Raw genomic sequence first — 14204 nt, 5'->3', positions numbered from 1 at the left:
TCTGCCGCGATGTTTGTGAATTGTAAGGCTTATATAAAGTTCATTCTTTTTTAGAAACAATAAAACTTATTATTTTTGGAAGGGAATGGAAGCGGATAGGGATCGAACCTGGTATCAGGCATTACCACCACGACTTTTAAGTAAACATTACTTTTTAGTAAACATAATTATTTTTTTAGTAAACATTACTTTTTAGTAAACATTACTTTTAGTAGACATTACTTTTGAGCAAACACTAGTTTTTAGTAAAAAAAAAAAAAAAAAGAAGGTACTTTTAATTAAACATTACTTTTTAGTAAAAATTACCTTTTTGTACAAAGTACTTTTTTTTTAGTAAACAGTACTTTTTAATAAACAGTACTTTTATAAACATTACTTTTTAGTAAACATTACTTTTCAGTAAACATTACTTTTTAGTAAACATTATTTTTTAGTAAACAGTACCTTTTTTTAAGTAAACAGTACTTTTTAGTAAACATTCCTTTTTTGTTTAGTAAACATTATTTTTTTTTTTGTAAACATTACTTTTCAGTAAACATTACCTTTTTGTACAAAGTACTTTTTTTTTAGTAAACAGTACTTTTTAATAAACAGTACTTTTGTAAACATTACTTTTTAGTAAACATTACTTTTCAGTAAACATTACTTTTCAGTAAACATTACTTTTTAGTAAACATTATTTTTTAGTAAACAGTACCTTTTTTTAAGTAAACAGTACTTTTTAGTAAACATTTCTTTTTTGTTTAGTAAACATTATTTTTTTTGTAAACATTACTTTTCAGTAAACATTACTTTTTTAGTAAACATTACCTTTTTATAGTAAACTTTACTTTTGTTTTAGTAAACATTACTTATTAGCAAACATTACTTTTTAGTAAACAGTACTTTTTAGCAAACATTACTTTTTAGTAAACAGTACTTTTTAGTCTCGAAGGCTAGGCTTCCGAATCTGAGGTCCTGGGTTCGAATCTCGATCCAGGCTGGGATTTTGAATTTCGGGATTTTTAGGGCGCCCCTGAGTACACCCAACTCTAATGGGTACCTGACTTTAGTTGGGGAAAGTAAAAGCGGATGGTCGTTGTGCTGGCCACATGACACCCTGCCCGTTAACCGTAGAAACAGATGACCTTAACATCATCTGCCCTGTAGATCGCAAGGTCTGAAAAGGAAAGTTTACTTTTACTTACTTTTTTGGACTTCATTTCTGCATGTTTGAAAACAAGATTTAAGTTCATTTTATAGGTAGAAAGCTACGCCCATTTTCTAAGGGAATTTTAGTATGGCCTGCTTCTTCTTCTTCTTAAACTATCAAGTAGAGTTGGAACTCTAGGCCAGCAAAAGTGAACAAGAGCTCCCCCTCACCGGCCTGTATGAAAACAGTGTACACTGTTCTGTCTGGCGGGTGGGTCAGACTCATGGCAAGAGACCGCGTATAGATCTACTAAGACCCCCCCCCCCATTTTTCTTTTCTATACCAGTCTAGCCATGCGGGACACGCCATTTATTATGTAACGGCCCCTTGAGGAACAGCGCCTGGATTGTGACAAGGTTGTGGGAGCTTTTTTTACAACTCCGCACAGTGCAATGAGGATGCTCTCGAACCCCTCCAAGGGAGTCTTGTTTTGCTACCCTTGAGCCCCATCGTTTCCTCCTACGATCGTTTCCACCCGGGCGCCACTATGAGGCAGGGTAGCATGCCCGGGTAGTATGGCCTTAAGTTTCCCTGTCAGACCTTGCGATATGGGCCAAATGATATAAAGGTCTTGTGTTTCTGTGGCCCATGGTTAAAGATGTTGTCATGGTGCCAACACAACGACAAGCCGCCTTTACTTTTCCTCAACTAATTTCAGGCACCCTTTAGAGCTTGTTGAACTCAAATGCGCCTCAAATAATCCCGAAATTAAAAATCCCAGTTTCACCAGGAAACGAACCCAGAACCCCATCGGTTCGAAAGCCTAGCGCTTCATCCTCAACCTCACTGGAAGCCTAACCTTGCTAATTTTAGGTTCTGCCACTATCAAGGTCGTGATAGCCTGGTCATTCTATTTTTGGACTTTTTCGGAATTACTTGTTTCATACATTAATAGAATCTTTGAAATAAGCAAATACACACATACACACGGAATCTGAGCGTTAAATTGAAATCAACACATTTGGCAGATGGCCTCTTTAAATACTAAATCTAAGTTCATTGCTGCGTTTTTTTCCGCTCGTGCTTGCCCCTGTCTGAAGCAAGTCCGATGTGTTTGTGTGTAGCATGCCGAATAATACATTCATCTAACGGTATTTTGTTCTCGGAATATTGTGTGTCTGAAAGCAGCCATCTTGAATGAATGGACATTTGTTTGATTCTCTTGATTTCGGAATAATTTCAAAGTGATTCCGATATCCTGAACACCTAGCTGGATGCTTATTTTCCTTTAGGGTGAGTGTTTGATATATTATATGATTCATGTCATTGTTTACAAATAAATGCTGTTTTAGATTGGGCTTGATTAGCGTGTTCGTTAGACCAGTGATGCCAAAACTACGTCCTGCGGGCTACATCCGACCCGTGACCGGTTGCTATCCGGTTCTCGACTTTGCTATCAGTGAACGGTTCCGTTGGGCCCGACGATTTTTTCTTGCGATGCGGCCTGTTACACATAATTTATGCAAATTTATTCAGCACCGAAAAAAAAAGTTTCTTTTTTTTTTTAAGTTTTTTTTTTTTTTTTTTTTTTCTTAAAGGAAACCTCAGAATTTGCGCTAATCAGTTTTAGCTTTATCATCATAGGAATCCTTGGGCCTTAGGCCTCTTTTCTTTGCCTCCCTTTTGGGCTTTATGTGCCTCTTTTATGGGCCATCTTGCCTCTTTTGTGGGCTTTTTTTTTCTTTTTTTCTCTTTAATATGCTTCCACTTGTAAGTTATCACAATTCACAATTATCAAATCATACTAGGTTTGGTTGAAACTACTTGTTCCTCAAATCAAGAAATTATTTATGGTGCTCGTAATACGACAATTTTCTGGTGCCCTAAAAATGAATATTTTGGTTATGAAAAGGGAAGATCTTTTTTTTTTTTCAATGTGTTTTTTTTTTAATTACAAAGAAAGGAAAGTCCTTGTTAGATGTCGATTTATAATTATAGTTGAAGAATTATTTTTTTGTTAGATAGTCGGTACATAACATCTGTCTGTGGCATTTTACGTTTCTGTGTGTATGGTGTTCCCTCTACGACTTCTCATACTTCTAAAGAGGCCAATCCTTGATACACATCAGCGGTCATTGGTTGTAATCGTCAGGCACTGTTGCATAAAGAATCACCCTTTGTGTCAGGATTTTGGTGATTTTACCACCACAAAAGAGATACAAGACACCGATAGCAAAGACAAACAGACACAAACACTCTTTTGTTCCCCTGGCAATCAAATCATTAAATATGAACAATCTGGTATAAACTTTGTCACATGTAAATTATGAGTGAGTCTGGTGTGAATGTACATTTTGGTTTCTTATAGTTATAATGTTTTTTGTTTGGTGTAATGCACAAATTGTAAGACAAATTTCCATACGGATAATAAAGATTATTATTATTATTATTATTATTATTTTCACCTTCTTTCTACTTCTAGTGTCCACCCTTTCTGCAATCCAGGACCCTTCTTTAATACCATCTCTCCGTGTGGACCTTTTTCCCAACTGTCAGTGCGGTGGCTGATCGGTAAAGCGGTGAAGACTGGGATTTTCATTTCGGGATCTTTTGGGCGCCTCTGAGTCCACCCAGCTCTAAATGGGTACCTGACATTAATTGGGGAAAAGTAAAGCCGGTTGGTCGTTGTGCTGGCCACATGACACCCTCGTTAACCGTAGGCCACAGAAACAGATGACCTTTCCATCTTCACAAGGTCTGAAAGGGGAACTTTACTTTACAGTACCGATTTTACATACATATATTTATATCTAACCCCTCCCTACCCAAAAAAAAAATTCACTAACTCTAAAGATTCTGGATCCGCTTATGACGAATTCTGTAATTCGGCCAGTAATCCATTTCACTAGTTCGCCCCCAGTTACGGAGGTGAATACAGATATAGGTTTGGGAAAACTGGTTTAAACAGGATGATTTGCGAACGAAGGCGCGGACTAAGCTAGTGCACCTTCTGGGGTGGAACGATTGGTACGAGATGCAGCCACTCTCGGGCATGGTCGATAAAAAGCACGGGAGAAAAGAGTTACAACAACAAAAAAAAAAACAACAAATCTCTTTAGATCTCTTCATGAATGTCTCTCTTCTTCCTTATCGCATAGAATTTTTAACTAGTAAGAATTACTGACACAAAGTGCAGTTTTTTCATAATATTCTCACACGATCCCTATGTAAAGGCACGTAATGGTTCTTTCATCTCATTAGATCAGCGTTTCCCAAACTGTGTTCCGCGGGACCCTAGTGTTCCCAAGAGGCCGGACTAGGTGTTCCACGAACTGCTGGAATAATTAACTCTTTCTCTCCGTAATTATTTACCACATTCTGGTGGAATCAACGCTGGTATCGTCGGTTAGGAGAGAAAGAGTTAACTAGTAACCACATTCTGGTGGAATCAACGTTGGTATCGTCGGTTAGGAGAGAAAGAGTTAACTAGTAACCACATTCTGGTGGAATCAACGTTGGTATCGTCGGTTAGGAGAGAAAGAGTTAACTAGTAACCACATTCTGGTGGAATCAACGTTGGTATCGTCGGTTAGGAGAGAAAGAGTTAACTAGTAACCACATTCTGGTGGAATCAACGTTGGTATCGTCGGTTAGGAGAGAAAGAGTTAACTAGTAACCACATTCTGGTGGAATCAACGTTGGTATCGTCGGTTAGGAGAAAAAGAGTTAACTAGTAACCACATTCTGGTGGAATCAACGTTGGTATCGTCGGTTAGGAGAGAAAGAGTTAACTAGTAACCACATTCTGGTGGAATCAACGTTGGTATCGTCGGTTAGGAGAGAAAGAGTTAACTAGTAACCACATTCTGGTGGAATCAACGTTGGTATCGTCGGTTAGGAGAGAAAGAGTTAACTAGTAACCACATTCTGGTGGAATCAACGTTGGTATCGTCGGTTAGGAGAGAAAGAGTTAACTAGTAGACCTACACGTAAATTAATCTCAAAGTAAATGAATACAAAAAAAAAATAATAATTAACTCTTCGTGGTAGAAAAATAAATTTGATAACATCACAGTGAACTTTGAACTGATCTAAATTAAGACTCTAACTTGAAACAAAAATAAAAGATCAACCATTAAAGGATTTCTGGTTACGTTTTTCTGCAAAGTACCAAAATATTTTAAAACTAGCTGCTTGTTAATTTATTTTCGTATAATCATTTGGTGCGAAGCAAGGTTTAATTATCTTGCAAGAAAGTCAAAGTATAGAAGCTGACAGATATTTAAATTCAGCTTACCAATATTATGCCGGATATCAAGATGTTATACTCTTCAAGAACACAATACCATCAAAGTCTGTAGAACCATATACAATCTAAATCGACCACCTGCGGACAATGGTTATGCTTGCCCTGGATGTGGCAAAATAGGTGGTCATCCACGGGAAATACCGCATTCCTCACTAATCTTCGGACTCGTAGACTAGCCTTATCATTATTATTATATATATATATATATATATATATATATATATATTAAATAGTTGTTTGTTTGAATATTATAAAATAACCCAACCTACAAAACAATCAAAGTGAGTCCCGTTAAGGAAAACGTTTGAGAAGCACTGCGTTGGAGTCTGAAAAGAATAGCCTCAATCAGATGAAGGCTGATTTCGTATTTCATATGCATGGACGAATTCATAATAGATAGCTCTTTCTCCCTCTAACGTATCTGGAGCATGGAGCGGGTTGCCTGAATCAGACAGGAAAATCTTTTCTCCGACTTGCATCATAAGATTAACTTATTTATACGCTCAGAACGTACGTGTCTTTTTTATTTTCAAGGAACGTCTGCAATTTATAAGATAAGAATCTAGACATTTAGAATACGTTTAGTGCTATTGATGACATTATTGCTTCAAAGCTTTTTTTTTTAAACCTCATTTGTGGACCAGTGGGGGGAGGGGGTATCTGGGAGTAGGTATTCCGTGCTGCCTTTAGGCGCTCAGTAAAGGCAACTCTGCCCGAGTCGGGTGTCGAACCTCGAGCCCCCCTTCATAGATAGCCAAGCCAAGCCACGTTCAAGCGCACTTAGCCTTTCAACCACGCTTCCCACATTATTGATAGTGACAAGGCAATGATAGATGCAGCCTGCAGGGCCGGTCCTACAGAATGCGGGGCCCTATGCGTAACGAATAGCGCGGGGCCTAGTCTGGGTAGGAAAAAGGATAATAAGTGAAAATTAAGAATTTAAACAAATATATTCGTCATTGCAATTTACTAACTGTATAATCACGGTCAAATTAAATTACGAGCCATCTACAATAGAAGGTAGTTTTACAACTTAAAGCCGATAAACATTCAGATCTGCCTTTTAGATTTACTTTTTTAAGAGATCAAGACAGATTTAGATCTAGAATCTATATTTTACATGCCGGACTATTATTATGTGTGGAACTTCCTCTTTTGGTTTTAAATTCGCTTTATTATTTATATTAAATGAAAGTTGATAATGCCGGGGTTTTTTTTATGCGATTAGGATTGGCGTTTTCAACATTTAATGACACCCCAAAATGACAATTGTGTCTATTTTTAAAGACATTTGTATGAGTTTTCAGGATAATTTAATAATTTCAAGTGATTTTCATGACTTATTTTTTTCGTATATTTTGTAATTTCTTTTTCTTCTTATAAAATACGGACTTTATTTCAAAAAAGATGATTAGGTACTAGGCGTCATTCTAAGTCGCTGGTTTTCCTGGCTGACTCAGGCAACCCATTCCATCCTCTAATAGCACTAGTGAAGAAGGAGCGTTTGTACACATTTGTCCTAGCATATGGAACGAGGAGACCATGAAACCCTGTTATATGTTTTAATGGTTTAATTTAATTTCATTTACAACTAGTGTTAGCGCGGGGCCTATGAAAGTGCGGGGCCCACTGCGGGGCCGCATAGGTTGCAGTGCCTTAAGACCGGCCCTGGATGCAGGTCGGTCGCCTGGACGAAAATCTGTGGAAGCACCAGACCTGTTTTGAAAACTTAACTCTTTCTCTCCGTAAGTATTTACCACATTCTGGTGGAATCAACGTTTGTATCGTCAGTCAGGAGAGAGAGAGTTCAATAAAAATGAACTTAATTGACGCTAAGATGACTTCATAATTCTAATATTGCTTAAAATAGTTTTTATCAAGTCTGTCTGTCACACGTTATTTCTCCAACACCCATTCTCGGATGAAGTTGAAACTTTACAGTTTACACATTTACTTATTGTCCCAACAAAACATAAATCAATTGAAAAAAAGGTTAACCAATTAAGGATGAGTGCAGTGTTTCAAATTGACAACGCAGGCCCATTCGCGACCTACATATTTTCCAGCACCTCATGCAGACAAAGCCATTGTCCGCCGGCAGTCTATTTCAACCTCTTTTCATCTTCTGCATCGTCGCCTGTCTTCAATAAGGGCTTTTCTTTGGGTTTCAAGTGTGATTCATGTGGCCTTTCTGTTTTATTTAAAAAAAAAAAAACAAAAAAAACGAAATGAAATCTGCATTGTTGATATAAATGACTGTCAATGTGTAGTTCTTCCACTTCTTTTTTATGTGAGAATGAAAAGTGATGGTAGATACAATAAAGATGATGAAAAGTGATGGTAGATACAATAAAGATAATGAAAAGTGATGGTAGATACAATAAAGATGATGAAAAGTGATGGTAGATACAATAAAGATAATGAAAAGTGATGGTAGATACAATAAAGATAATGAAAAATGATGGTAGATACAATAAAGATAATGAAAAGTGATGGTACATACAATAAAGATAATGAAAAGTGATGGTAGATACAATAAAGATAATGAAAAGTGATGGTAGTTATAATAAAACTAATGAAAAGTGACGGTACATACAATAAAGATAATGAAAAGTGATGGTAGATATAATAAAGATAATGAAAAGTGATGGTAGATAATAGTACATGTAATCTTGATGATGAGACTTGATGATATTTATTTAAATGACAATTGAGAGTTGATACTAAGATGATAGCAATAAGCGATGGCTACATCTCTTGTATGTATGCAGTGAAATACATCCACCAAAAGTGTTTCTTTTCCCACGTTTCAGAGATTTCCCACGTTTCAGAGATTTCCCACGTTTCAGAGATTTCCCACGTTTCAGAGATTTCCCACGTTTCAGAGATTTCCCACGTTTCAGAGATTTCCCACGTTTCAGAGATTTCCCACGTTTCAGAGATTTCCCACGTTTCAGAGATTTCCCACGTTTCAGAGATTTCCCACGTTTCAGAGATTTCCCACGTTTCAGAGATTTCCCACGTTTCAGAGATTCTCCTGGCAGAGTCGTAACTAGGAATTCGCCATAATGTGGGGGCCCTGGAGGGGCTTGACTTCTTTGGGGGCCCCTTCATTTTGCGTAATATTTATTATATAAAAACATTTCGGGGCCCTTTCAAGTGTGGGATCGGGGGGGGGGGTCATTTTCTCCGCCCTCCTCCCCCACACCAGCTACGCCACTGTGACTCCTGGCGACATTCAAGGCAGTGGAGCTTGTACGTTTGAAACGCGCTTGACCGTAGTAACATTCTTCTCGCCTAGCGGGCCCGTTTTGTTCACGTAAAAGACGTCATCCGTGCGAAGACGTTTGTTTATTTTGATGGGAGAAAGACAGACAAACTCTCAAGAATCGCATTGGCGAAGACGTATTCAAAATGTCTTCTTCGAAACAACGTTTTGAGCCCATCTTGTTGTACACGCCTCTGGCGAAAACATTTATGAATCGCGGGGCCGGATCTACGGCTGTCTAAGGCCTCACACTTTACTCTTTAAGTGGTCTCCACAAATGTGATATGCTTCTAGAATTATGACTTGCTTCTAGGATTATGACTAGCTTCTCGAATTATGACTAGCTTGTAGAATTATGACTAGCTTCTCGTATTATGACTAGCTTCTAGAATTAAGACTTGATTTTAGAATTATGACTATCTTCTCTTATTATGACTAGCTTGTAGAATTATGACTAGCTTCTCGAATTATGACTAGCTTGTAGAATTGTGACTAGCTTCTCGAATTATGACTTGGTTTTAGAATTATGACTAGCTTCTCGAATTATGACTAGCTTCTCGAATTATGACTAGCTTGTAGAATTATGACTAGTTTGTAGAATTATGACCAGCTTCTCCAATTATGACTAGCTTGTAGAATTATGACTAGCTTGTAGAATTATGACTAGCTTCTAGAATTATGACTAGCTTCTAGAATTATGACTAGGGTTTTAGAATTATGACTAGCTTCTCGAATTATGACTAGCTTCTCGAATTATGACTAGCTTGTAGAATTATGACTAGTTTGTAGAATTATGACCAGCTTCTCCAATTATGACTAGCTTGTAGAATTATGACTAGCTTGTAGAATTATGACTAGCTTGTAGAATTATGACTAGGGTTTTAGAATTATGACTAGCTTCTAGAATTATGACTAGCTTCTAGAATTATGACTAGCTTCTAGAATTATGACTTGGTTTTAGAATGATGACTAGCTTCTAGAATTGTGACTTGGTTTTAGAATTATGACTAGCTTCTTGAATTATGACTTGGTTTTAGAATGATGACTAGCTTCAAGAATTATGACTTGGTTTAAGAATGATGAATTCTACACATTGAAGTTTGACCTGGGTAGGCACTTCTACTAAAGGGCCTGGCACATTACTTCCAGTTGCTCAAGTCAGTAACTGATGGAAGGTCACCTAATAAAGGTCAATTACTTATTGTCATTTAATAAATATAATTTAATAAAGGTCTCTTACTAAACGTCAGGTGATTATGGTCAAATACTAAACGTCATTTTTATAAAGGTCACTTAACAAATCGCTTAATAAAGTTTACTTAATGAAGGTCACATAATAAAGGTCACTTACTAAAATCAGGCACTGGTGAAAAGGCTTTGCTTAGGATATCGACATCACTTAAATTGAGTTTTACTTAATTTTTAAAGTAATTTGTAATAATTCCGTTGTTTTTTTTTTCATGACTAATACTTAAATATGGATTTAGGACCAAAGCGCAAATACAACAGACTTTTAGTATTTTATTTAAAAATTACTGCCTTTTCCCCCCTCCCCTTAATACTATTTTTATTTTACTTTAGCACGTACCCCCGCCCCACAGATTGAGGAACGCTGTTTTAAATGAAACTACTTGTTAAAAGTTAGCAGGGGAGATAAGTATTTTGTGTCCTCATTTATTGCCCCCAACCTCACCCCCCCACCTCTCTATGCTATGATATAACGACTTTCTTGTCATCCATCCTCCGCCCCTCCTCCGAGTATAACTTAAGTCAGTAGGGCGCACCAGTCACGTAGCAATGCTCACCGAACAAAAACAGGTTCAAGTCTGGGTGGGAATAAATCCATCCACTGTCACCGTAGACCAGCGGTTCTCAACCTTTTAAGCCCACTCTGCCGCGACCCCCTCCCCCCCCCCCCGCATACACACACATACAGCAATAGAAGAAAAGACAATAACAATCCTTATTTTTGATGGTCTTAGGCGACCCCTGGCAAATCGTCAATTGGGCCCCCAAGGGGGTCGCGATCCACAGGTTGAGAACCCCTGCCGTAGACCTTATGGTGGGCGGTCTAGCGGGGAAGTCATGTCCCCTCCATGTTTAATGCCAGATACATATGTCGACCCGTGATAATTTGGAAGAGCAGCTCCACCCCCAGAATAGTTTGTGTTGTAAGATTTGGTGGTGACAGATAACAGGACCAAGTAGTTATAAATATACATTGTCGTCTGCATGTTTTTTTTAGTCACGTGTACTTTATTTAAAGCCCCTCCTTCGTGGCCGAAGATGAGCACATCTCTCATTTCCTGTGAACACGAAGATGACCGTAAAGTCCAATCCTCGCTTTAAAAAGCTGACCACACACATGGCATGGGTAAGTTGGGTCAACTGGAGATAGGCCTCACACATGGCCTGGGTAACTTGGGTTAACTGGAGATAGGCCTCACACATGGCATGGGTAAGTTGGGTCAACTGGAGATAGGCCTCACCCATGGCATGGGTAAGCTGGGTCAACTGGAGATAGGCCTCACCCATGGCATGGGTAAGTTGGGTCAACTGGAGATAGGCCTCACCCATGGCATGGGTAAGCTGGGTCAACTGGAGATAGGCCTCACACATGGCATGGGTAAGCTGGGTCAACTGGAGATAGGCCTCACACATGGCATGGGTAAGTTGGGTCAACTGGAGATAGGCTAGCTTCTTCTCTCTGTCTTTTTGTTTTTTAGATCTGCGCTCTTTCATGCTGGCCACTCTCCTTGCTTCGTATCTCGTGCAGCTCACGTCGTACAGACCTGTGACGTGGCAACAAGTTACTGGTCTAAACTTCCCACAGGTTGTGACGTTGCAGGTCACTGTCAGGCCTTTTGAAACGAATGTTCCCGTCCCTACACCCTCGCCTCCTTTCATCAAATATACCTTCGTCAACTATTCTTAATTTCGACATGGAAATCGAAAGACAATTAAATGTAATGTAAATTAGGAGTGCAATTTTTACATAAAGGAGTTAAAATGTTTTTCATAAAAATCCGGAACAACCGATTTTCGTAAATGAGTTTTTTTTCAACGTGTTACCAAGGAAACTATTTGTTTTATTTATTACAAAATGGATTTCAAACAGTTATTTGGCGTTATGTAGAGTTTTCAAATAGGCCTACCATTCGCAACAATTTTGGCGACGATTTGTAAGAAAATTAAAGGTCGATTTCTTTTTCAAAACAAAATCCGGAATATTATTTACCGATAAAAGTCTTTAGTTATGTGTCAGCAAGAAAATTAAATGTTAAATAAGTCTAAAAAGTGATTTTCAAAAAATCGTTTCTCGTAAATTACTTTATTTTAAAATCCTGAACCACCTATTGTCGATATTTTTTTTAAATGTCGTTTAACATAAATTTGTTTTAAGTTGAAAACACGGAACAATTTTGATATCGATAATTAAACTATAGTGACATATTGACAAGAATATAGTGACGTATTGACAAGAATATAGTGACGTATTGTCCAGGAATATAAGTGTAATATAAGTCAATAATGCGATTTCAATCATTTGACAAAATTAAAAAAAAAAAAAAAACTAAATCCGGAACAGCTTTATATTTATGAAATATAAGTCAGTATAGAGATTTTCATTTAGCATTTATATGCTATTTACTTAAAAACCGGAGCAACATATTGATCATGTGTTTTTGCAACGTTTAAGCACGGACATTAAGTGTAATAGAAGTTAGAAGAGCAAACAAACATTCCTTGGCATTGATTTGTTTTTTTCACAAAAACATCCGGAACAATCTATTATAGATACTTAAAACTATTCCGATGTTTCGGAAGGAACATTAAAGGTTAAATCAGATTTTCAATAGCTTTTAGTGTTTTTTTTTAAATCCGAACGTGACGGACAGACCGACCAACAGACAAAACGCACAAAAAATAAGCGGCTTTTATCCTGATTGGGGGGGGGGGCACTAAACAAAAAAATACATAAAATTTGATTATTTAAAACTTTTTGAGGGAACTAGTTTAGTACCATGTTTTGCCGCGGCCATCACGCTACTGCACGAAAGACGCTGCATAACAAGTCTCTTAGAGACGCCGTAATGCGATTTATTTTTTTATTTTTTTAAAGTATCTTTAACAGGTTGAGATACGTTGAGGCGTAACTTTCGCATGCTTTGTATTCCTCCTATCTCAATTCACAGTTCGTTCACATTGGAAACCCTATTCCTGAATAGACTTGCGCGCAGGCAGAAACTGTTCCAACTGATTTGATTGGGTGATATAATTGCAAATAAAGACTATAATATGAGTGTGTGCAGTGGCAAAGATAAGGAGTGTAGGTCTTAGACTCACAAAATTGGGAAGCAGGCGTAGAAATTCGGAGACTTGCCAACTAGGAACCGCTAGAGAACTTTAGACTCGGGATACAGTTTAACGTTTTGAGATAATTGCACAGCTCAGGAGAAACATGTAAGGAGGTCTTCGTCTCTCTCTCTCTCTCTCTCCATCTATCTATCTTACCTAGGCTCTTTCTTACATACCTTTCGACCGATTAGGTAAACTACTTATCTTTGTAAAATTTCCTATCTGTATTCTCTATCTGTATTCTCTATCTGTATTCTCTATCTGTATTCTCTATCTGTATTCTCTATCTGTATTATCTATCTATTTTCTCTATCTGTATTCTCTATCTGTATTCTCTATCTGTATTCTCTATCTGTATTATCTATCTATTTTCTCTATCTGTATTCTCTATCTGTATTCTCTATCTGTATTCTCTATCTGTATTCTCTATCTGTATTATCTATCTATTTTCTCTATCTGTACACTCTATATGTATTCTCTATATGTATTCTCTATCTGTATTATCTATCTATTTTCTCTATCTGTACACTCTATCTGTATTCTCTATCTGTATTATCTATCTGTATTCTCTATCTGTATTCTCTATCTGTATTATCTATCTATTTTCTCTATCTGTACACTCTATCTGTATTCTCTATCTGTATTCTCTATCTGTATTCTCTATCTGTATTCTCTATCTGTATTCTCTATCTGTATTCTCTATCTGTATTCTCTATCTGTCTTCTCTATCTGTCTTCTCTATCTGTATTCTCTATCTGTATTCTCTATCTGTATTCTCTATCTATATTCTCTATCTGTATTCTCTATCTATACTCTCTATCTATATTCTCTATCTGTATTCTGTATCTGCATTCTCTATCTATATTCTCTATCTGTATTCTCTATCTATACTCTCTATCTGTATTCTCTATCTGTATTCTCTATCTGTATTCTGTATCTGCATTCTCTATCTATATTCTCTATCTGTATTCTCTATCTGTATATTCTAGTATTCATGTTTAGGAACGTTTAAAAAAAATGCGCATAATAAGTATGACAGTTTTATTGCAGATTTTCATAAATGAAGTCTATTCTATAAATAGCACGTTTTTTGTTTAGTGTATCCGCTGTACAGTATACAGAAGAATTGATAAACG

The 14204-nt window shown here is 37.2% G+C and overlaps 1 protein-coding gene across 6 annotated transcripts in view; it reads left to right on the top strand.

Moving 5' to 3' along the window:
- The window catches only part of LOC106079466 (nitric oxide synthase-like), a 229719-nt gene that overhangs the window by 130340 nt on the left and 85175 nt on the right, over positions 1–14204 (top strand). Inside the window, exon 1 of one of the 6 annotated variants that reach the window (XM_056005601.1) lies at positions 2325–2425. The exons of 4 other annotated variants lie outside the window; for them this stretch is intronic. The gene's annotated coding sequence lies outside the window, so the exon portion shown is untranslated. Of the gene's footprint in view, positions 1–2324; positions 2426–13002; positions 13174–14204 lie in introns of those variants that run through there. One more of the 6 variants, XM_056005598.1, reaches the window with a different exon arrangement.

This window comes from Biomphalaria glabrata, chromosome 12, assembly GCF_947242115.1.
Source record: "Biomphalaria glabrata chromosome 12, xgBioGlab47.1, whole genome shotgun sequence".
Classification (NCBI taxonomy): Eukaryota; Metazoa; Mollusca; class Gastropoda; family Planorbidae; genus Biomphalaria; species Biomphalaria glabrata.
Note: the sequence above shows the minus strand (reverse complement) of the source record. Positions and strands in the feature narration are given on the sequence as shown.